The sequence below is a fragment of the Amblyomma maculatum genome, chromosome 5 (assembly GCF_055883805.1).
Source record: "Amblyomma maculatum isolate TAMU_Amacu chromosome 5, ASM5588380v1, whole genome shotgun sequence".
Lineage (NCBI taxonomy): Eukaryota > Metazoa > Arthropoda > Arachnida > Ixodida > Ixodidae > Amblyomma > Amblyomma maculatum.
The window spans coordinates 49210013-49233571 of record NC_139348.1 but is presented as its reverse complement, the minus strand read 5'-3'; positions in this window follow the sequence as shown (position 1 = coordinate 49233571).

Here is a 23559-nt window from a genome sequence, read left to right as displayed (position 1 = left end):
GTGTCCACGGGGCCAAATTTTCGGTGTGAGCAATCCCGATTTAGAGATCCCCACTGAATTGGCCACTCTCGAAATAGCTTAGACATCAATTTTGGTCACATTCTGATGAGGTCAAATTTTCGGTGTCCAAGGGGCCAAATTATGGGAGAGAGCAATCCCAATTTCGAGATCCCCACTGAATTGCCCATACTCGAAATAGTTTAGACATCAATTTTGGTCACATTCTGATGAAGTCAAATTATCGGTGTCCACGAGGCCAAACTTTGGGAGTGAGCAATTCCGATTTGGCGATCCCCACTGAATTGGCCATACTCGAAATAGTTTAGACATCAATTTTGATCACATTCTGATGAGGTCAAATTTTTGGTGTCCATGGGGCAATATTTTGGGAGTGAGCAATCCCAATTTAGAGATCCCCACTGAATTCGCCATACTCCAATTAGTTTAGACATCAATTTTGGTCACATTCTGATGAGGTCAAATTTTCGGTGTCTACAGTGCCAAATTTTGGGAGTGAGCAATCCCGATTTAGAGATCCCCACTGAATTCGCCATACTCGAAGTAGTTTAGACCTCAATTTTGGCCACATTCTGATGACGTCAAATTTTTGGTGTCCACGGGGCCAAATTTTCGGAGTGAGCAATCCCGATTTAGAGATCCCCACTGAATTGGCCACTCTCGAAATAGTTAGGCATCAATTTTGGTCACATTCTGATGAGGTCAAATTTTCGGTGTCCAAGGGGCCAAATTATGGGAGAGAGCAATCCCAATTTAGAGATCCCCACTGAATTGGCCATACTCGAATTAGTTTAGACCTCAAATAGTGGTCACATTCTGATGAGGTCAAATTTTCGGTGTCCACGAGGCCAAAATTTGGGAGCAATTCCGATTTAGAGATCCCCACTGAATTGGCCATACTCGAACTAGTTTAGACATCAATTTTGTTCACAGTCTGATAAGATCAAATTTTCGGTGTCCACGGTGCCAAATTTTGGGAGTGAGCAATCCCAATTTAGAGATTCCCACTCAATTGGCCATACTCGAATTAGTTTAGACCTCAAATAGTGGTCACATTCTGATGAGGTCAAATTTTTGGTGTCCATGGGGCCAAATTTTGGGAGTGAGCAATCCCAATTTAGAGATCCCCACTGAATTCGCCATACTCCAATTAGTTTAGACATCAATTTTGGTCACAATCTGATGAGGTCAAATTTTCGGTGTCTACAGTGCCAAATTTTGGGAGTGAGCAATCCCGATTTAGAGATCCCCACTGAATTCGCCATACTCGAAGTAGTTTAGACCTCAATTTTGGCCACATTCTGATGACGTCAAATTTTTGGTGTCCACGAAGCCAAAATTTGGGAGCAATTCCGATTTAGAGATCCCCACTGAATTGGCCATACTCGAATTAGTTTACACATGAATTTTGGTCGCATTCTGATAAGGTCAAATTTTTGTTGTCCACGGTGCCAAATTTTGGGAGTGAGCAATCCCAATTTAGAGATTCCCACTCAATTGGCCATACTCGAATTAGTTTAGACCTCAAATAGTGGTCACATTCTGATGAGGTCAAATTTTTGGTGTCCATGGGGCCAAATTTTGGGAGTGAGCAATCCCAATTTAGAGATCCCCACTGAATTCGCCATACTCGAAGTAGTTTAGACCTCAATTTTGGTCACATTCTGATGAGGTCAAATTTTCGGTGTCTACAGTGCCAAATTTTGGGAGTGAGCAATCCCGATTTAGAGATCCCCACTGAATTCGCCATACTCGAAGTAGTTTAGACCTCAATTTTGGCCACATTCTGATGACGTCAAATTTTTGGTGTCCACGGGTCCAAATTTTCGGAGTGAGCAATCCCGATTTAGAGATCCCCACTGAATTGGCCACTCTCGAAATAGCTTAGACATCAATTTTGGTCACATTCTGATGAGGTCAAATTTTCGGTGTCCAAGGGGCGAAATTATGGGAGAGAGCAATCCAAATTTAGAGATCCCCACTGAATTGGCCATACACGAATTAGTTTAGACCTCAATTTTGGCCACATTCTGATGACGTCAAATTTTTGGTGTCCACGGGGCCAAATTTTCGGAGTGAGCAATCCCGATTTAGAGATCCCCACTGAATTGGCCACTCTCGAAATAGCTTAGACATCAATTTTGGTCACATTCTGATGAGGTCAAATTTTCGGTGTCCAAGGGGCCAAATTATGGGAGAGAGCAATCCCAATTTAGAGATCCCCACTGAATTGGCCATACTCGAATTAGTTTAGACCTCAAATAGTGGTCACATTCTGATGAGGTCAAATTTTCGGTGTCCAAGGGGCCAAATTATGGAGAGAGCGATCCCAATTTAGAGATCCCCACTGAATTGGCCTTACTCGAATTAGATTAGACATCAATTTTGGTCGCATTCTGATAAGGTCAAATTTTCGGTGTCCACGGTGCCAAATTTTGGGAGTGAGCAATCCCAATTTAGAGATTCCCACTCAATTGGCCATACTCGAATTAGTTTAGACCTCAAATAGTGGTCACATTCTGATGAGGTCAAATTTTTGGTGTCCATGGGGCCAAATTTTGGGAGTGAGCAATCCCAATTTAGAGATCCCCACTGAATTCGCCATACTCCAAATAGTTTAGAGATCAATTTTGGTCCCATTCTGATGAGGTCAAATTTTCGGTGTCTACAGTGCCAAATTTTGGGAGTGAGCAATCCCGATTTAGAGATTCCCACTGAATTCGCCATACTCGAAGTAGTTTAGACCTCAATTTTGGCCACATTCTGATGACGTCAAATTTTTGGTGTCCACGGGGCCAAATTTTCGGAGTGAGCAATCCCGATTTAGAGATCCCCACTGAATTGGCCACTCTCGAAATAGCTTAGACATCAATTTTGGTCACATTCTGATGAGGTCAAATTTTCGGTGTCCACGGTGCCAAATTTTGGGAGTGAGCAATCCCAATTTAGAGATTCCCACTCAATTGGCCATACTCGAATTAGTTTAGACCTCAAATAGTGGTCACAATCTGATGAGGTCAAATTTTCGGTGTCCACGAGGCCAATTTTTGGGAGTGAGCAATTCCGATTTAGAGATCCCCACTGAATTGGCCATACTCGAATTAGTTTAGACCTCAATTTTGGCCACATTCTGATGAGGTGATATTTTCGGTGTCCACGGGGCCAAATTTTCGGAATGAGCAAACCCGATTTAGAGGTCCCCACTGAATTGGCCATACTCGAAATAGTTTAGACACCAATTTTGGTCACATTCTGATGAGGTAAAATTTTCGGTGTCCAATGGGCCAAATTATGGGAGAGAGCAATCCAAATTTAGAGATCCCCACTGAATTAGCCATACACGAATTAGTTTAGACCTCAAATAGTGTTCACATTCTGATGAGGTCAAATTTTCGGTGTCCACGAGGCCAAAATTTGGTAGTGAGCAATTCCGATTTAGAGATCCCCACTGAATTGGTCATACTCGAATTAGTTTAGACATCAATTTTGGTCACAATCTGTTAAGGTCAAATTTTCTGTGTCCAAGGGGCCAAATTTTCGGAGTGAGCAATCCCGACTTAGAGATCCCCACTCAGTTGGCCATACGCGAATTAGTTTACACATGAATTTTGGTCGCATTCTGATGAGGTCAAATTTTCGGCGTCCACGGGGCCAAATTTTGGGAGCGAGCAATCCCAATTTAGAGATCCCCACTGAATGGGCCATACTCGAATTAGTTTAAACCTCAATTTTGGTCACATTCTGATGAGGTCAAATTTTCGGTGTCCACGAGGCCAAATTTTGGGGTGAACAATTCAGATTTAGAGATCCCCACTGAATTGGCCATACTCGAATTAGTTTAGACAACAATTTTCGTCACATTCTGATGACGTCAAATTTTCGGTGTACAAGGGGCCACATTTTGGGAACGAGCAATCCCGATTTAGAGATCCCCACTGGATTGGCCATACTCGAAATAGTATAGACATCAATTTTGGTCACATTCTGATGAGGTCAAATTTTCGGTGTCCAAGGGGCCAAATTATGGAGAGAGCGATCCCAATTTAGAGATCCCCACTGAATTGGCCTTACTCGAATTAGATTAGACGTCAATTTTGGTCGCATTCTGATAAGGTCAAATTTTCGGTGTCCACGGTGCCAAATTTTGGGAGTGAGCAATCCCAATTTAAAGATTCCCACTCAATTGGCCATACTCGAATTAGTTTAGACCTCAAATAGTGGTCTATTCTGATGAGGTCAAATTATCGGTGTCCACGAGGCCAAACTTTGGGAGTGAGCAATTCCGATTTAGCGATCCCCACTGAATTGGCCATACTCGAAATAGTTTAGACATCAATTTTGATCACATTCTGATGAGGTCAAATTTTTGGTGTCCATGGGGCCAAATTTTGGGAGTGAGCAATCCCAATTTAGAGATCCCCACTGAATTCGCCATATTCCAATTAGTTTAGACATCAATTTTGGTCACATTCTGATGAGGTCAAATTTTCGGTGTCTACAGTGCCAAATTTTGGGAGTGAGCAATCCCGATCTAGAGATCCCCACTGAATTGGCCACTCTCGAAATAGTTTAGACATCAATTTTGGTCACATTCTGATGAGGTCAAATTTTCGGTGTTCAAGGGGCCAAATTATGAGAGAGAGCAATCCCAATTTAGAGATCCCCACTGAATTGGCCATACTCGAATTAGTTTAGACCTCAAATAGTGGTCACATTCTGATGAGGTCAAATTTTCGGTGTCCACGAGGCCAAAATTTGGGAGCAATTCCGATTTAGAGACCCCCACTGAATTGACCATACTCGAACTAGTTTAGACATCAATTTTGGCCGCACTGTGATGAGGTCAAATTTTCGGTGTCCACGGGGCCAAATTTTCGGAGTGAGCAATCCCGATTTAGAGATCCCCACTGAATTGGCCATACTCGAAATAGTATAGACATCAATTTTGGTCACATTCTGATGAGGTCAAATTTTCGGTGTCCAAGGGGCCAAATTATGGAGAGAGCGATCCCAATTTAGAGATCCCCACTGAATTGGCCTTACTCGAATTAGATTAGACATCAATTTTGGTCGCATTCTGATAAGGTCAAATTTTCGGTGTCCACGGTGCCAAATTTTGGGAGTGAGCAATCCCAATTTAGAGATTCCCACTCAATTGGCCATACTCGAATTAGTTTAGACATCAATTTTGGTCACAGTCTGATAAGGTCAAATTTACGGTGTCCATGGGGCCAAATTTTGGAAGTGAGCAATCCCAATTTAGAGATCCCCACTGAATTCGCCATACTCGAATTAGTTTAGACATCAATTTTGGTCACATTCTGATGAGGTCAAATTTTTGGTGTCCATGGGGCCAAATTTTGGGAGTGAGCAATCCCAATTTAGAGATCCCCACTGAATTCGCCATATTCCAATTAGTTTAGACATCAATTTTGGTCACATTCTGATGAGGGCAAATTTTCGGTGTCCAAGGGGCCAAATTATGAGAGAGAGCAATCCCAATTTAGAGATCCCCACTGAATTGGCCATACTCGAATTAGTTTAGACCTCAAATAGTGGTCACATTCTGATGAGGTCAAATTTTCGGTGTCCACGAGGCCAAAATTTGGGAGCAATTCCGATTTAGAGACCCCCACTGAATTGGCCATACTCGAACTAGTTTAGACATCAATTTTGGCCACACTGTGATGAGGTCAAATTTTCGGTGTCCACGGGGCCAAATTTTCGGAGTGAGCAATCCCGATTTAGAGATCCCCACTGAATTGGCCATACTCGAAATAGTATAGACATCAATTTTGGTCACATTCTGATGAGGTCAAATTTTCGGTGTCCAAGGGGCCAAATTATGGAGAGAGCGATCCCAATTTAGAGATCCCCACTGAATTGGCCTTACTCGAATTAGATTAGACATCAATTTTGGTCGCATTCTGATAAGGTCAAATTTTCGGTGTCCACGGTGCCAAATTTTGGGAGTGAGCAATCCCAATTTAGAGATTCCCACTCAATTGGCCATACTCGAATTAGTTTAGACATCAATTTTGGTCACAGTCTGATAAGGTCAAATTTACGGTGTCCATGGGGCCAAATTTTGGAAGTGAGCAATCCCAATTTAGAGATCCCCACTGAATTCGCCATACTCGAATTAGTTTAGACATCAATTTTGGTCACATTCTGATGAGGTCAAATTTTCAGTGTCCACGGTGCCAAATTTTGGGAGTGAGCAATCCCGATTTAGAGATCCCCACTGAATTCGCCATACTCGAATTAGTTTAGACCTCAATTTTGGCCACATTCTTATGAGGTCATATTTTCGGTGTCCACGGGGCCAAATTTTCGGAGTGAGCAAACCCGATTTAGAGGTCCCCACTGAATTGGCCATACTCGAAATAGTTTAGACATCAATTTTGATCACATTCTGACGAGGTCAAATTTTTGGTGTCCATGGGGCCAAATTTTGGGAGTGAGCAATCCCAATTTAGAGATCCCCACTGAATTCGCCATACTCCAATTAGTTTAGACATCAATTTTGGTCACATTCTGATGAGGTCAAATTTTCGGTGTCTACAGTGCCAAATTTTGGGAGTGAGCAATCCCGATTTAGAGATCCCCACTGAATTCGCCTTACTCGAAGTAGTTTTGACCTCAATTTTGGCCACATTCTGATGACGTCAAATTTTTGGTGTCCACGGGGCCAAATTTTCGGAGTGAGCAATCCCGATTTAGAGATCCCCACTGAATTGGCCACTCTCGAAATAGTTTAGACAGCAATTTTGGTCACATTCTGATGAGGCCAAATTTTCGGTGTCCAAGGGGTCAAATTATGGGAGAGAGCAATCCCAATTTAGAGATCCCCACTGAATTGGCCATACTCGAATTAGTTTAGACCTCAAATAGTGGTCACATTCTGATGAGGTCAAATTTTCGGTGTCCACGAGGTCAAAATTTGGGAGCAATTCCGATTTAGAGATCCCCACTGAATTGGCCATACTCGAACTAGTTTAGACATCAATTTTGTTCACAGTCTGATAAGGTCAAATTTTCGGTGTCCACGGTGCCAAATTTTGGGAGTGAGCAATCCCAATTTAGAGATTCCCACTCAATTGGCCATACTCGAATTAGTTTAGACCTCAAATAGTGGTCACATTCTGATGAGGTCAAATTTGCGGTGTCTACAGTGCCAAATTTTGGGAGTGAGCAATCCCGATTTAGAGATCCCCACTGAATTGGCCACTCTCGAAATAGTTTAGACATCAATTTTGGTCACATTCTGATGAGGTCAAATTTTCGGTGTCCAAGGGGCCAAATTATGAGAGAGAGCAATCCCAATTTAGAGATCCCCACTGAATTGGCCATACTCGAATTAGTTTAGACCTCAAATAGTGGTCACATTCTGATGAGGTCAAATTTTCGGTGTCCACGAGGCCAAAATTTGGGAGCAATTCCGATTTAGAGACCCCCACTGAATTGGCCATACTCGAACTAGTTTAGACATCAATTTTGGCCACACTGTGATGAGGTCAAATTTTCGGTGTCCACGGGGCCAAATTTTCGGAGTGAGCAATCCCGATTTAGAGATCCCCACTGAATTGGCCATACTCGAAATAGTATAGACATCAATTTTGGTCACATTCTGATGAGGTCAAATTTTCGGTGTCCAAGGGGCCAAATTATGGAGAGAGCGATCCCAATTTAGAGATCCCCACTGAATTGGCCTTACTCGAATTAGATTAGACATCAATTTTGGTCGCATTCTGATAAGGTCAAATTTTCGGTGTCCACGGTGCCAAATTTTGGGAGTGAGCAATCCCAATTTAGAGATTCCCACTCAATTGGCCATACTCGAATTAGTTTAGACATCAATTTTGGTCACAGTCTGATAAGGTCAAATTTACGGTGTCCATGGGGCCAAATTTTGGAAGTGAGCAATCCCAATTTAGAGATCCCCACTGAATTCGCCATACTCGAATTAGTTTAGACATCAATTTTGGTCACATTCTGATGAGGTCAAATTTTCAGTGTCCACGGTGCCAAATTTTGGGAGTGAGCAATCCCGATTTAGAGATCCCCACTGAATTCGCCATACTCGAATTAGTTTAGACCTCAATTTTGGCCACATTCTGATGAGGTCATATTTTCGGTGTCCACGGGGCCAAATTTTCGGAGTGAGCAAACCCGATTTAGAGGTCCCCACTGAATTGGCCATACTCGAAATAGTTTAGACATCAATTTTGATCACATTCTGACGAGGTCAAATTTTTGGTGTCCATGGGGCCAAATTTTGGGAGTGAGCAATCCCAATTTAGAGATCCCCACTGAATTCGCCATACTCCAATTAGTTTAGACATCAATTTTGGTCACATTCTGATGAGGTCAAATTTTCGGTGTCTACAGTGCCAAATTTTGGGAGTGAGCAATCCCGATTTAGAGATCCCCACTGAATTCGCCTTACTCGAAGTAGTTTTGACCTCAATTTTGGCCACATTCTGATGACGTCAAATTTTTGGTGTCCACGGGGCCAAATTTTCGGAGTGAGCAATCCCGATTTAGAGATCCCCACTGAATTGGCCACTCTCGAAATAGTTTAGACAGCAATTTTGGTCACATTCTGATGAGGCCAAATTTTCGGTGTCCAAGGGGTCAAATTATGGGAGAGAGCAATCCCAATTTAGAGATCCCCACTGAATTGGCCATACTCGAATTAGTTTAGACCTCAAATAGTGGTCACATTCTGATGAGGTCAAATTTTCGGTGTCCACGAGGTCAAAATTTGGGAGCAATTCCGATTTAGAGATCCCCACTGAATTGGCCATACTCGAACTAGTTTAGACATCAATTTTGTTCACAGTCTGATAAGGTCAAATTTTCGGTGTCCACGGTGCCAAATTTTGGGAGTGAGCAATCCCAATTTAGAGATTCCCACTCAATTGGCCATACTCGAATTAGTTTAGACCTCAAATAGTGGTCACATTCTGATGAGGTCAAATTTGCGGTGTCTACAGTGCCAAATTTTGGGAGTGAGCAATCCCGATTTAGAGATCCCCACTGAATTCGCCATACTCGAAGTAGTTTAGACCTCAATTTTGGCCACATTCTGATGACGTCAAATTTTTGGTGTCCACGGGGCCAAATTTTCGGAGTGAGCAATCCCGATTTAGAGATCCCCACTGAATTGGCCACTCTCAAAATAGTTTAGACATCAATTTTGGTCCCATTCTGATGAGGTCAAATTTTCGGTGTCCAAGGGGCCAAATTATGGGAGAGAGCATTCCCAATTTAGAGATCTCCACTGAATTGGCCATACTCGAATTACTTTAAACCTCAAATAGTGGTCACATTCTGATGAGGTCAAATTTTTGGTGTCCACGAGGCCAAAATTTGGGAGCAATTCCGATTTAGAGATCCCCACTGAATTGGCCATACTCGAACTAGTTTAGACATCAATTTTGTTCACAGTCTGATAAGGTCAAATTTACGGTGTCCATGGGGCCAAATTTTGGGAGTGAGCAATCCCAATTTAGAGATCCCCACTGAATTTACCATACTCGAATTAGTTTAGACCTCAATTTTGGCCACACTGTGATGAGGTCAAATTTTCGGTGTCCACGGGGCCAAATTTTCGGAGTGAACAATCCCGATTTAGAGATCCCCACTGAATTGGCCATACTGGAAATAGTATAGACATCAATTTTGGTCACATTCTGATGAGGTCAAATTTTCGGTGTCCACGAGGCCAAGTTTTGGGAGTGAACAATTCCGAGTTAGAGATCCCCACTGAATTGGCCATACTCGAATTAGTTTAGACATCAATTTTGGTCACAGTCTGATAAGGTCAAATTTTCGGTGTCCATGGGGCCAAATTTTGGAAGTGAGCAATTACAATTTAGAGATCCCCACTGAATTCGCCATACTCGAATTAGTTTAGACATCAATTTTGGTCACATTCTGATGAGGTCAAATTTTCAGTGTCCACGGTGCCAAATTTTGGGAGTGAGCAATCCCAATTTAGAGATCCCCACTGAATTCGCCATACTCGAATTAGTTTAGACCTCAATTTTGGCCACATTCTGATGAGGTCATATTTTCGGTGTCCATGGGGCCAAATTTTCGAAGTGAGCAAACCCGATTTAGAGGTCCCCACTGAATTGGCCATACTCGAAATAGTTTAGACACCAATTTTGGTCACATTCTGATAAAGTCAAATTTTCTGTGTCCAAGGGGCCAAATTTTCGGAGTGAGCAATCCCGACTTAGAGATCCCCAATCAATTGGCCATACTCGAATTAGTTTACACATGAATTTTGGTCGCATTCTGATAAGGTCAAATTTTCAGTGTCCACGGGGCCAAATTTTGGAAGTGAGCAATCCCAATTTAGAGATCCCCACTCAATTGGCCTTACTCGAAATAGTTTAGACATCAATTTTGGTCACATTCTGATGAGGTCAAATTATCGGTGTCCACGAGGCCAAACTTTGGCAGTGAGCAATCCCGATTTAGAGATCCCCACTGAATTCGCCATACTCGAAGTAGTTTAGACCTCAATTTTGGCCACATTCTGATGACGTCAAATTTTTGGTGTCCACGGGGCCAAATTTTCGGAGTGAGCAATCCCGATTTAGAGATCCCCACTGAATTGGCCACTCTCGAAATAGTTTAGACATCAATTTTGGTCACAGTCTGATAAGGTCAAATTTACGGTGTCCATGGGGCCAAATTTTGGAAGTGAGCATTCCCAATTTAGAGATCCCCACTGAATTCGCCATACTCGAATTAGTTTAGACATCAATTTTGGTCACATTCTGATGAGGTCAAATTTTCAGTGTCCGCGGTGCCAAATTTTGGGAGTGAGCAATCCCGATTTAGAGATCCCCACTGAATTCGCCATACTCGAATTAGTTTAGACCTCAATTTTGGCCACATTCTGATGAGGTCATATTTTCGGTGTCCACGGGGCCAAATTTTCGGAGTGAGCAAACCCGATTTAGAGGTCCCCACTGAATTGGCCATACTCGAAATAGTTTAGACATCAATTTTGATCACATTCTGACGAGGTCAAATTTTTGGTGTCCAAGGGGCCAAATTATGGAGAGAGCGATCCCAATTTAGAGATCCCCACTGAATTGGCCTTACTCGAATTAGATTAGACATCAATTTTGGTCGCATTCTGATAAGGTCAAATTTTCGGTGTCCACGGTGCCAAATTTTGGGAGTGAGCAATCCCAATTTAGAGATTCCTACTCAATTGGCCATACTCGAATTAGTTTTGACCTCAAATAGTGGTCACATTCTGATGAGGTCAAATTTTCGGTGTCCACGAGGCCAAGTTTTGGGAGTGAGCAATTCCGATTTAGAGATCCCCACTGAATTGGCCATACTCGAATTAGTTTAGACATCAATTTTGGTCACAGTCTGATAAGGTCAAATTTTCGGTGTCCATGGGGCCAAATTTTGGAAGTGAGCAATCCCAATTTAGAGATCCCCACTGAATTGGCCATACTCGAAATAGTTTAGACATCAATTTTGATCACATTCTGACGAGGTCAAATTTTTGGTGTCCAAGGGGCCAAATTATGGAGAGAGCGATCCCAATTTAGAGATCCCCACTGAATTGGCCTTACTCGAATTAGATTAGACATCAATTTTGGTCGCATTCTGATAAGGTCAAATTTTCGGTGTCCACGAGGCCAAAATTTGGTAGTGAGCAATTCCGATTTAAAGATCCCCACTGAATTGGTCATACTCGAATTAGTTTAGACATCAATTTTGGTCACAGTCTGATAAAGTCAAATTTTCTGTGTCCAAGGGGCCAAATTTTGGGAGTGACCAATTCCGATTTAGAGATCCCCACTCAATTGGCCATACTCGAATTAGTTTACACATGAATTTTGGTCGCATTCTGATAAGGTCAAATTTTCAGTGTCCACGGGGCCAAATTTTGGGAGTGAGCAATCCCAATTTAGAGATCCCCACTCAATTGGCCATACTCGAATTAGTTTAGACATCAATTTTGGTCACATTCTGATGAGGTCAAATTTTTGGTGTCCACGAGGCCAAATTTTGGGAGTGACCAATTCCGATTTAGAGATCCCCACTGAATTGGCCATACTCGAAATAGTTTAGACATCAATTTTGGTCACATTCTGATGAGGTCAAATTTTCGGTGTCTACAGTGCCAAATTTTGGGAGTGAGCAATCCCGATTTAGAGATCCCCACTGAATTCGCCATACTCGAAGTAGTTTAGACCTCAATTTTGGCCACATTCTGATGACGTCAAATTTTTGGTGTCCACGGGGCCAAATTTTCGGAGTGAGCAATCCCGATTTAGAGATCCCCACTGAATTGGCCACTCTCGAAATAGCTTAGACACCAATTTTGGTCACATTCTGATGAGGTAAAATTTTCGGTGTCCAAGGGGCCAAATTATGGGAGAGAGCAATCCCAATTTAGAGATCCCCACTGAATTGGCCATACTCGAATTAGTTTAGACCTCAAATAGTGGTCACATTCTGATGAGGTCAAATTTTCGGTGTCCACGAGGCCAAAATTTGGGAGCAATTCCGATTTAGAGATCCCCACTGAATTGGCCATACTCGAACTAGTTTAGACATCAATTTTGTTCACAGTCTGATAAGGTCAAATTTTCGGTGTCCATGGGGTCAAATTTTGGGAGTGAGCAATCCCAATTTAGAGATCCCCACTGAATTTACCATACTCGAATTAGTTTAGACCTCAATTTTGGCCACAATGTGATGAGGTCAAATTATCGGTGTCCACGAGGCCAAACTTTGGGAGTGAGCAATTCCGATTTAGCGATCCCCACTGAATTGGCCATACTCGAAATAGTTTAGACATCAATTTTGGTCACATTCTGATGAGGTCAAATTTTCGGTGTCCAAGGGGCCAAATTATGGAGAGAGCGATCCCAATTTAGAGATCCCCACTGAATTGGCCTTACTCGAATTAGATTAGACATCAATTTTGGTCGCATTCTGATAAGGTCAAATTTTCGGTGTCCACGGTGCCAAATTTTGGGAGTGAGCAATCCCAATTTAGAGATTCCCACTCAATTGGCCATACTCGAAATAGTTTAGACCTCAAATAGTGGTCACATTCTGATGAGGTCAAATTTTTGGTGTCCACGGGGCCAAATTTTCGGAGTGAGCAATCCCGATTTAGAGATCCCCACTGAATTGGCCACTCTCGAAATAGCTTAGACATCAATTTTGGTCACATTCTGATGATATCAAATTTTCGGTGTCCAAGGGGCCAAATTATGGGAGAGAGCAATCCCAATTTAGAGATCCCCACTGAATTGGCCATACTCGAATTAGTTTAGACCTCAAATAGTGGTCACATTCTGATGAGGTCAAATTTTCGGTGTCTAAGGGGCCAAATTATGGAGAGATCGATCCCAATTTAGAGATCCCCACTGAATTGGCCTTACTCGAAATAGTTTAGACATCAGTTTTGGTCACATTCTGATGAGGTCAAATTATCGGTGTCCACGAGGCCAAACTTTGGGAGTGAGCAATTCCGATTTAGCGATCCCCACTGAATTGGCCACACTCGAAATAGTTTAGACATCAATTTTGATCACATTCTGATGAGGTCAAATTTTTGGTGTCCATGGGGCCAAATTTTGGGAGTGAGCAATCCCAATTTAGAGATCCCCACTGAATTCGCCATACTCCAATTAGTTTAGACATCAATTTTGGTCACATTCTGATGAGGTCAAATTTTCGGTGTCTACAGTGCCAAATTTTGGGAGTGAGCAATCCCGATTTAGAGATCCCCACTGAATTCGCCTTACTCGAAGTAGTTTTGACCTCAATTTTGGCCACATTCTGATGACGTCAAATTTTTGGTGTCCACGGGGCCAAATTTTCGGAGTGAGCAATCCCGATTTAGAGATCCCCACTGAATTGGCCACTCTCGAAATAGTTTAGACATCAATTTTGGTCACATTCTGATGAGGTCAAATTTTCGGTGTCCAAGGGGTCAAATTATGGGAGAGAGCAATCCCAATTTAGAGATCCCCACTGAATTGGCCATACTCGAATTAGTTTAGACCTCAAATAGTGGTCACATTCTGATGAGGTCAAATTTTCGGTGTCCACGAGGCCAAAATTTGGGAGCAATTCCGAATTAGAGATCCCCACTGAATTGGCCATACTCGAACTAGTTTAGACATCAATTTTGTTCACAGTCTGATAAGGTCAAATTTTCGGTGTCCACGGTGCCAAATTTTGGGAGTGAGCAATCCCAATTTAGAGATTCCCACTCAATTGGCCATACTCGAATTAGTTTAGACCTCAAATAGTGGTCACATTCTGATGAGGTCAAATTTTCGGTGTCTACAGTGCCAAATTTTGGGAGTGAGCAATCCCGATTTAGAGATCCCCACTGAATTCGCCATACTCGAAGTAGTTTAGACCTCAATTTTGGCCACATTCTGATGACGTCAAATTTTTGGTGTCCACGGGGCCAAATTTTCGGAGTGAGCAATCCCGATTTAGAGATCCCCACTGAATTGGCCACTCTCAAAATAGTTTAGACATCAATTTTGGTCACATTCTGATGAGGTCAAATTTTCGGTGTCCAAGGGGCCAAATTATGAAAGAGAGCATTCCCAATTTAGAGATCTCCACTGAATTGGCCATACTCGAATTAGTTTAAACCTCAAATAGTGGTCACATTCTGATGAGGTCAAATTTTTGGTGTCCACGAGGCCAAAATTTGGGAGCAATTCCGATTTAGAGATCCCCACTGAATTGGCCATACTCGAACTAGTTTAGACATCAATTTTGTTCACAGTCTGATAAGGTCAAATTTACGGTGTCCATGGGGCCAAATTTTGGGAGTGAGCAATCCCAATTTAGAGATCCCCACTTAATTTACCATACTCGAATTAGTTTAGACCTCAATTTTGGCCACACTGTGATGAGGTCAAATTTTCGGTGTCCACGGGGCCAAATTTTCGGAGTGAGCAATCCCGATTTAGAGATCCCCACTGAATTGGCCATACTCGAAATAGTATAGACATCAATTTTGGTCACATTCTGATGAGGTCAAATTTTCGGTGTCCAAGGGGCCAAATTATGGAGAGAGCGATCCCAATTTAGAGATCCCCACTGAATTGGCCTTACTCGAATTAGATTAGACATCAATTTTGGTCGCATTCTGATAAGGTCAAATTTTCGGTGTCCACGGTGCCAAATTTTGGGAGTGAGCAATCCCAATTTAGAGATTCCCACTCAATTGGCCATACTCGAATTAGTTTAGACCTCAAATAGTGGTCACATTCTGATGAGGTCAAATTTTTGTTGTCCACGGGGCCAAATTTTCGGAGTGAGCAATCCCGATTTAGAGATCCCCACTGAATTGGCCACTCTCGAAATAGCTTAGACATCAATTTTGGTCACATTCTGATGATATCAAATTTTTGGTGTCCAAGGGGCCAAATTATGGGAGAGAGCAATCCCAATTTAGAGATCCCCACTGAATTGGCCATACTCGAATTAGTTTAGACCTCAAATAGTGGTCACATTCTGATGAGGTCAAATTTTCGGTGTCCAAGGGGCCAAATTATGGAGAGAGCGATCCCAATTTAGAGATCCCCACTGAATTGGCCTTACTCGAAATAGTTTAGACATCAGTTTTGGTCACATTCTGATGAGGTCAAATTTTTGGTGTCCATAGGGCCAAATTTTGGGAGTGAGCAATCCCAATTTAGAGATCCCCACTGAATTCGCCATACTCCAATTAGTTTAGACATCAATTTTGGTCACATTCTGATGAGGTCAAATTTTCGGTGTCTACAGTGCCAAATTTTGGGAGTGAGCAATCCCGATTTAGAGATCCCCACTGAATTCGCCTTACTCGAAGTAGTTTTGACCTCAATTTTGGCCACATTCTGATGACGTCAAATTTTTTGGTGTCCACGGGGCCAAATTTTCGGAGTGAGCAATCCCGATTTAGAGATCCCCACTGAATTGGCCACTCTCGAAATAGTTTAGACATCAATTTTGGTCACATTCTGATGAGGTCAAATTTTCGGTGTCCAAGGGGTCAAATTATGGGAGAGAGCAATCCCAATTTAGAGATCCCCACTGAATTGGCCATACTCGAATTAGTTTAGACCTCAAATAGTGGTCACATTCTTATGAGGTCAAATTTTCGGTGTCCACGAGGCCAAAATTTGGGAGCAATTCCGATTTAGAGATCCCCACTGAATTGGCCATACTCGAACTAGTTTAGACATCAATTTTGTTCACAGTCTGATAAGGTCAAATTTTCGGTGTCTACGGTGCCAAATTTTGGGAGTGAGCAATCCCAATTTAGAGATTCCCACTCAATTGGCCATACTCGAATTAGTTTAGACCTCAAATAGTGGTCACATTCTGATGAGGTCAAATTTTCGGTGTCTACAGTGCCAAATTTTGGGAGTGAGCAATCCCGATTTAGAGATCCCCACTGAATTCGCCATACTCGAAGTAGTTTAGACCTCAATTTTGGCCACATTCTGATGACGTCAAATTTTTGGTGTCCACGGGGCCAAATTTTCGGAGTGAGCAATCCCGATTTAGAGATCCCCACTGAATTGGCCACTCTCAAAATAGTTTAGACATCAATTTTGGTCACATTCTGATGAGGTCAAATTTTCGGTGTCCAAGGGGCCAAATTATGGGAGAGAGCATTCCCAATTTAGAGATCTCCACTGAATTGGCCATACTCGAATTAGTTTAAACCTCAAATAGTGGTCACATTCTGATGAGGTCAAATTTTTGGTGTCCACGAGGCCAAAATTTGGGAGCAATTCCGATTTAGAGATCCCCACTGATTTGGCCATACTCGAACTAGTTTAGACATCAATTTTGTTCACAGTCTGATAAGGTCAAATTTACGGTGTCCATGGGGCCAAATTTTGGGAGTGAGCAATCCCAATTTAGAGATCCCCACTGAATTTACCATACTCGAATTAGTTTAGACCTCAATTTTGGCCACACTGTGATGAGGTCAAATTTTCGGTGTCCACGGGGCCAAATTTTCGGAGTGAGCAATCCCGATTTAGAGATCCCCACTGAATTGGCCATACTCGAAATAGTATAGACATCAATTTTGGTCACATTCTGATGAGGTCAAATTTTCGGTGTCCAAGGGGCCAAATTATGGAGAGAGCGATCCCAATTTAGAGATCCCCACTGAATTGGCCTTACTCGAATTAGATTAGACATCAATTTTGGTCGCATTCTGATAAGGTCAAATTTTCGGTGTCCACGGTGCCAAATTTTGGGAGTGAGCAATCCCAATTTAGAGATTCCCACTCAATTGGCCATACTCGAATTAGTTTAGACCTCAAATAGTGGTCTATTCTGATGAGGTCAAATTTTCGGTGTCCACGAGGCCAAGTTTGAGTGAGCAATTCCGATTTAGAGATCCCCACTGAATTCGCCATACTCGAATTAGTTTAGACATCAATTTTGGTGACATTCTGATGAGGTCAAATTTTCAGTGTCCACGGTGCCAAATTTTGGGAGTGAGCAATCCCGATTTAGAGATCCCCACTGAATTCGCCATACTCGAATTAGTTTAGACATCAATTTTGGTCACAGTCTGATAAAGTCAAATTTTCTGTGTCCAAGGGGTCAAATTTTCGGAGTGAGCAATCCCGACTTAGAGATCCCCACTCAATTGGCCATACTTGAATTAGTTTACACATGAATTTTGGTCGCATTCTGATAAGGTCAAATTTTCAGTGTCCACGGGGCCAAATTTTGGGAGTGAGCAATCCCAATTTAGAGATCCCCACTCAATTGGCCATACTCGAATTAGTTTAGACATCAATTTTGGTAACATTCTGATGAGGTCAAATTTTCGGTGTCCACGAGGCCAAATTTTGGGAGTGAGCAATTCCGATTTAGAGATCCCCACTGAATTGGCCATACTCGAAATAGTTTAGACATCAATTTTGGTCATATTCTGATGAGGTCAAATTTTCAGTGTCCACGGTGCCAAATTTTGGGAGTGAGCAATCCCGATTTAGAGATCCCCACTGAATTCGCCATACTCGAATTAGTTTAGACCTCAATTTTGGCCACATTCTGATGAGGTCATATTTTTGGTGTCCACGGGGCCAAATTTTCGGAGTGAGCAAACCCGATTTAGAGGTGCCCACTGAATTGGCCATACTCGAAATAGTTTAGACATCAATTTTGATCACATTCTGACGAGGTCAAATTTTTGATGTCCAAGGGGCCAAATTATGGAGAGAGCGATCCCAATTTAGAGATCCCCACTGAATTGGCCTTACTCGAATTAGATTAGACATCAATTTTGGTCGCATTCTGATGAGGTCAAATTTTTGGTGTCCACGAGGCCAAAATTTGGGAGCAATTCCGATTTAGAGATCCCCACTGAATTGGCCATACTCGAACTAGTTTAGACATCAATTTTGTTCACAGTCTGATAAGGTCAAATTTACGGTGTCCATGGGGCCAAATTTTGGGAGTGAGCAATCCCAATTTAGAGATCCCCACTAAATTTACCATACTCGAATTAGTTTAGACCTCAATTTTGGCCACACTGTGATGAGGTCAAATTTTCGGTGTCCACGGGGCCAAATTTTCGGAGTGAGCAATCCCGATTTAGAGATCCCCACTGAATTGGCCATACTCGAAATAGTATAGACATCAATTTTGGTCACATTCTGATGAGGTCAAATTTTCGGTGTCCAAGGGGCCAAATTATGGAGAGAGCGATCCCAATTTAGAGATCCCCACTGAATTGGCCTTACTCGAATTAGATTAGACATCAATTTTGGTCGCATTCTGATAAGGTCAAATTTTCAGTGTCCACGGTGCCAAATTTTGGGAGTGAGCAATCCCAATTTACAGATTCCCACTCAATTGGCCATACTCGAATTAGTTTAGACCTCAAATAGTGGTCTATTCTGATAAATCAAATTTTCGGTGTCCACGAGGCCAAGTTTTGGGAGTGAGCAATTCCGATTTAGAGATCCCCACTGAATTCGCCATACTCGAATTAGTTTAGACATCAATTTTGGTGATATTCTGATGAGGTCAAATTTTCAGTGTCCACGGTGCCAAATTTTGGGAGTGAGCAATCCCGATTTAGAGATCCCCACTGAATTCGCCATACTCGAATTAGTTTAGACATCAATTTTGGTCACAGTCTGATAAAGTCAAATTTTCTGTGTCCAAGGGGCCAAATTTTCGGAGTGAGCAATCCCGACTTAGAGATCCCCACTCAATTGGCCATACTTGAATTAGTTTACACATGAATTTTGGTCGCATTCTGATAAGGTCAAATTTTCAGTGTCCACGGGGCCAAATTTTGGGAGTGAGCAATCCCAATTTAGAGATCCCTACTCAATTGGCCATACTCGAATTAGTTTAGACATCAATTTTGGTAACATTCTGATGAGGTCAAATTTTCGGTGTCCACGAGGCCAAATTTTGGGAGTGAGCAATTCCGATTTAGAGATCCCCACTGAATTGGCCATACTCGAAATAGTTTAGACATCAATTTTGGTCATATTCTGATGACGTCAAACTTTTGGTGTCTACGGGGCCAAATTTTCGGAGTGAGCAATCCCGACTTAGAGATCCCCACTGAATTGGCCATACTCGAAATAGTTTAGACATCAATTTTGGTCACTTTCTGATGAGGTCAAATTTTCGGTGTCTACAGTGCCAAATTTTGGGAGTGAGCAATCCCGATTTAGAGATCCCCACTGAATTCGCCATACTCGAAGTAGTTTAGACCTCAATTTTGGCCACATTCTGATGACATCAAATTTTTGGTGTCCACGGGGCCAAATTTTCGGAGTGAGCAATCCCGATTTAGAGATCCCCACTGAATTGGCCACTCTCGAAATAGCTTAGACATCAATTTTGGTCACATTCTGATGAGGTCAAATTTTCGGTGTCCAAGGGGCCAAATTATGGGAGAGAGCAATCCAAATTTAGAGATCCCCACTGAATTTGCCATACACGAATTAGTTTAGACCTCAATTTTGGCCACATTCTGATGACGTCAAATTTTTGGTGCCCACGGGGCCAAATTTTCGGAGTGAGCAATCCCGATTTAGAGATCCCCACTGAATTGGCCACTCTCGAAATAGCTTAGACATCAATTTTGGTCACATTCTGATGAGGTCAAATTTTCGGTGTCCAAGGGGCAACATTATGGGAGAGAGCAATCCCAATTTAGAGATCCCCACTGAATTGGCCATACTCGAATTAGTTTAGACCTCAAATAGTGGTCACATTCTGATGAGGTCAAATTTTCGGTGTCCACGAGGCCAAAATTTGGGAGCAATTCCGATTTAGAGATCCCCACTGAATTGGCCATACTCGAACTAGTTTAGACATCAATTTTGTTCACAGTCTGATAAGGTCAAATTTTCGGTGTCCACGGTGCCAAATTTTGGGAGTGAGCAATCCCAATTTAGAGATTCCCACTCAATTGGCCATACTCGAATTAGTTAGACCTCAAATAGTGGTCACATTCTGATGAGGTCAAATTTTCGGTGTCTACAGTGCCAAATTTTGGGAGTGAGCAATCCCGATTTAGAGATCCCCACTGAATTCGCCATACTCGAAGTAGTTTAGACCTCAATTTTGGCCACATTCTGATGACGTCAAATTTTTGGTGTCCACGGGGCCAAATTTTCGGAGTGAGCAATCCCGATTTAGAGATCCCCACTGAATTGGCCACTCTCAAAATAGTTTAGACATCAATTTTGGTCACATTCTGATGAGGTCAAATTTTCGGTGTCCAAGGGGCCAAATTATGGGAGAGAGCATTCCCAATTTAGAGATCTCCACTGAATTGGCCATACTCGAATTAGTTTAAACCTCAAATAGTGGTCACATTCTGATGAGGTCAAATTTTTGGTGTCCACGAGGCCAAAATTTGGGAGCAATTCCGATTTAGAGATCCCCACTGAATTGGCCATACTCGAACTAGTTTAGACATCAATTTTGTTCACAGTCTGATAAGGTCAAATTTACGGTGTCCATGGGGCCAAATTTTGGGAGTGAGCAATCCCAATTTAGAGATCCCCACTAAATTTACCATACTCGAATTAGTTTAGACCTCAATTTTGGCCACACTGTGATGAGGTCAAATTTTCGGTGTCCACGGGGCCAAATTTTCGGAGTGAGCAATCCCGATTTAGAGATCCCCACTGAATTGGCCATACTCGAAATAGTATAGACATCAATTTTGGTCACATTCTGATGAGGTCAAATTTTCGGTGTCCAAGGGGCCAAATTATGGAGAGAGCGATCCCAATTTAGAGATCCCCACTGAATTGGCCTTACTCGAATTAGATTAGACATCAATTTTGGTCGCATTCTGATAAGGTCAAATTTTCGGTGTCCACGGTGCCAAATTTTGGGAGTGAGCAATCCCAATTTACAGATTCCCACTCAATTGGCCATACTCGAATTAGTTTAGACCTCAAATAGTGGTCTATTCTGATGAGGTCAAATTTTCGGTGTCCACGAGGCCAAGTTTTGGGAGTGAGCAATTCCGATTTAGAGATCCCCACTGAATTCGCCATACTCGAATTAGTTTAGACATCAATTTTGGTGACATTCTGATGAGGTCAAATTTTCAGTGTCCACGGTGCCAAATTTTGGGAGTGAGCAATCCCGATTTAGAGATCCCCACTGAATTCGCCATACTCGAATTAGTTTAGACATCAATTTTGGTCACAGTCTGATAAAGTCAAATTTTCTGTGTCCAAGGGGCCAAATTTTCGGAGTGAGCAATCCCGACTTAGAGATCCCCACTCAATTGGCCATACTTGAATTAGTTTACACATGAATTTTGGTCGCATTCTGATAAGGTCAAATTTTCAGTGTCCACGGGGCCAAATTTTGGGAGTGAGCAATCCCAATTTAGAGATCCCTACTCAATTGGCCATACTCGAATTAGTTTAGACATCAATTTTGGTAACATTCTGATGAGGTCAAATTTTCGGTGTCCACGAGGCCAAATTTTGGGAGTGAGCAATTCCGATTTAGAGATCCCCACTGAATTGGCCATACTCGAAATAGTTTAGACATCAATTTTGGTCCTATTCTGATGACGTCAAACTTTTGGTGTCTACGGGGCCAAATTTTCGGAGTGAGCAATCCCGACTTAGAGATCCCCACTGAATTGGCCATACTCGAAATAGTTTAGACATCAATTTTGGTCACTTTCTGATGAGGTCAAATTTTCGGTGTCTACAGTGCCAAATTTTGGGAGTGAGCAATCCCGATTTAGAGATCCCCACTGAATTCGCCATACTCGAAGTAGTTTAGACCTCAATTTTGGCCACATTCTGATGACATCAAATTTTTGGTGTCCACGGGGCCAAATTTTCGGAGTGAGCAATCCCGATTTAGAGATCCCCACTGAATTGGCCACTCTCGAAATAGCTTAGACATCAATTTTGGTCACATTCTGATGAGGTCAAATTTTCGGTGTCCAAGGGGCCAAATTATGGGAGAGAGCAATCCAAATTTAGAGATCCCCACTGAATTTGCCATACACGAATTAGTTTAGACCTCAATTTTGGCCACATTCTGATGACGTCAAATTTTTGGTGCCCACGGGGCCAAATTTTCGGAGTGAGCAATCCCGATTTAGAGATCCCCACTGAATTGGCCACTCTCGAAATAGCTTAGACATCAATTTTGGTCACATTCTGATGAGGTCAAATTTTCGGTGTCCAAGGGGCAACATTATGGGAGAGAGCAATCCCAATTTAGAGATCCCCACTGAATTGGCCATACTCGAATTAGTTTAGACCTCAAATAGTGGTCACATTCTGATGAGGTCAAATTTTCGGTGTCCACAAGGCCAAAATTTGGGAGCAATTCCGATTTAGAGATCCCCACTGAATTGGCCATACTCGAACTAGTTTAGACATCAATTTTGTTCACAGTCTGATAAGGTCAAATTTTCGGTGTCCACGGTGCCAAATTTTGGGAGTGAGCAATCCCAATTTAGAGATTCCCACTCAATTGGCCATACTCGAATTAGTTTAGACCTCAAATAGTGGTCACATTCTGATGAGGTCAAATTTTCGGTGTCTACAGTGCCAAATTTTGGGAGTGAGCAATCCCGATTTAGAGATCCCCACTGAATTCGCCATACTCGAAGTAGTTTAGACCTCAATTTTGGCCACATTCTGATGACGTCAAATTTTTGGTGTCCACGGGGCCAAATTTTCGGAGTGAGCAATCCCGATTTAGAGATCCCCACTGAATTGGCCACTCTCAAAATAGTTTAGACATCAATTTTGGTCACATTCTGATGAGGTCAAATTTTCGGTGTCCAAGGGGCCAAATTATGGGAGAGAGCATTCCCAATTTAGAGATCTCCACTGAATTGGCCATACTCGAATTAGTTTAAACCTCAAATAGTGGTCACATTCTGATGAGGTCAAATTTTTGGTGTCCACGAGGCCAAAATTTGGGAGCAATTCCGATTTAGAGATCCCCACTGAATTGGCCATACTCGAA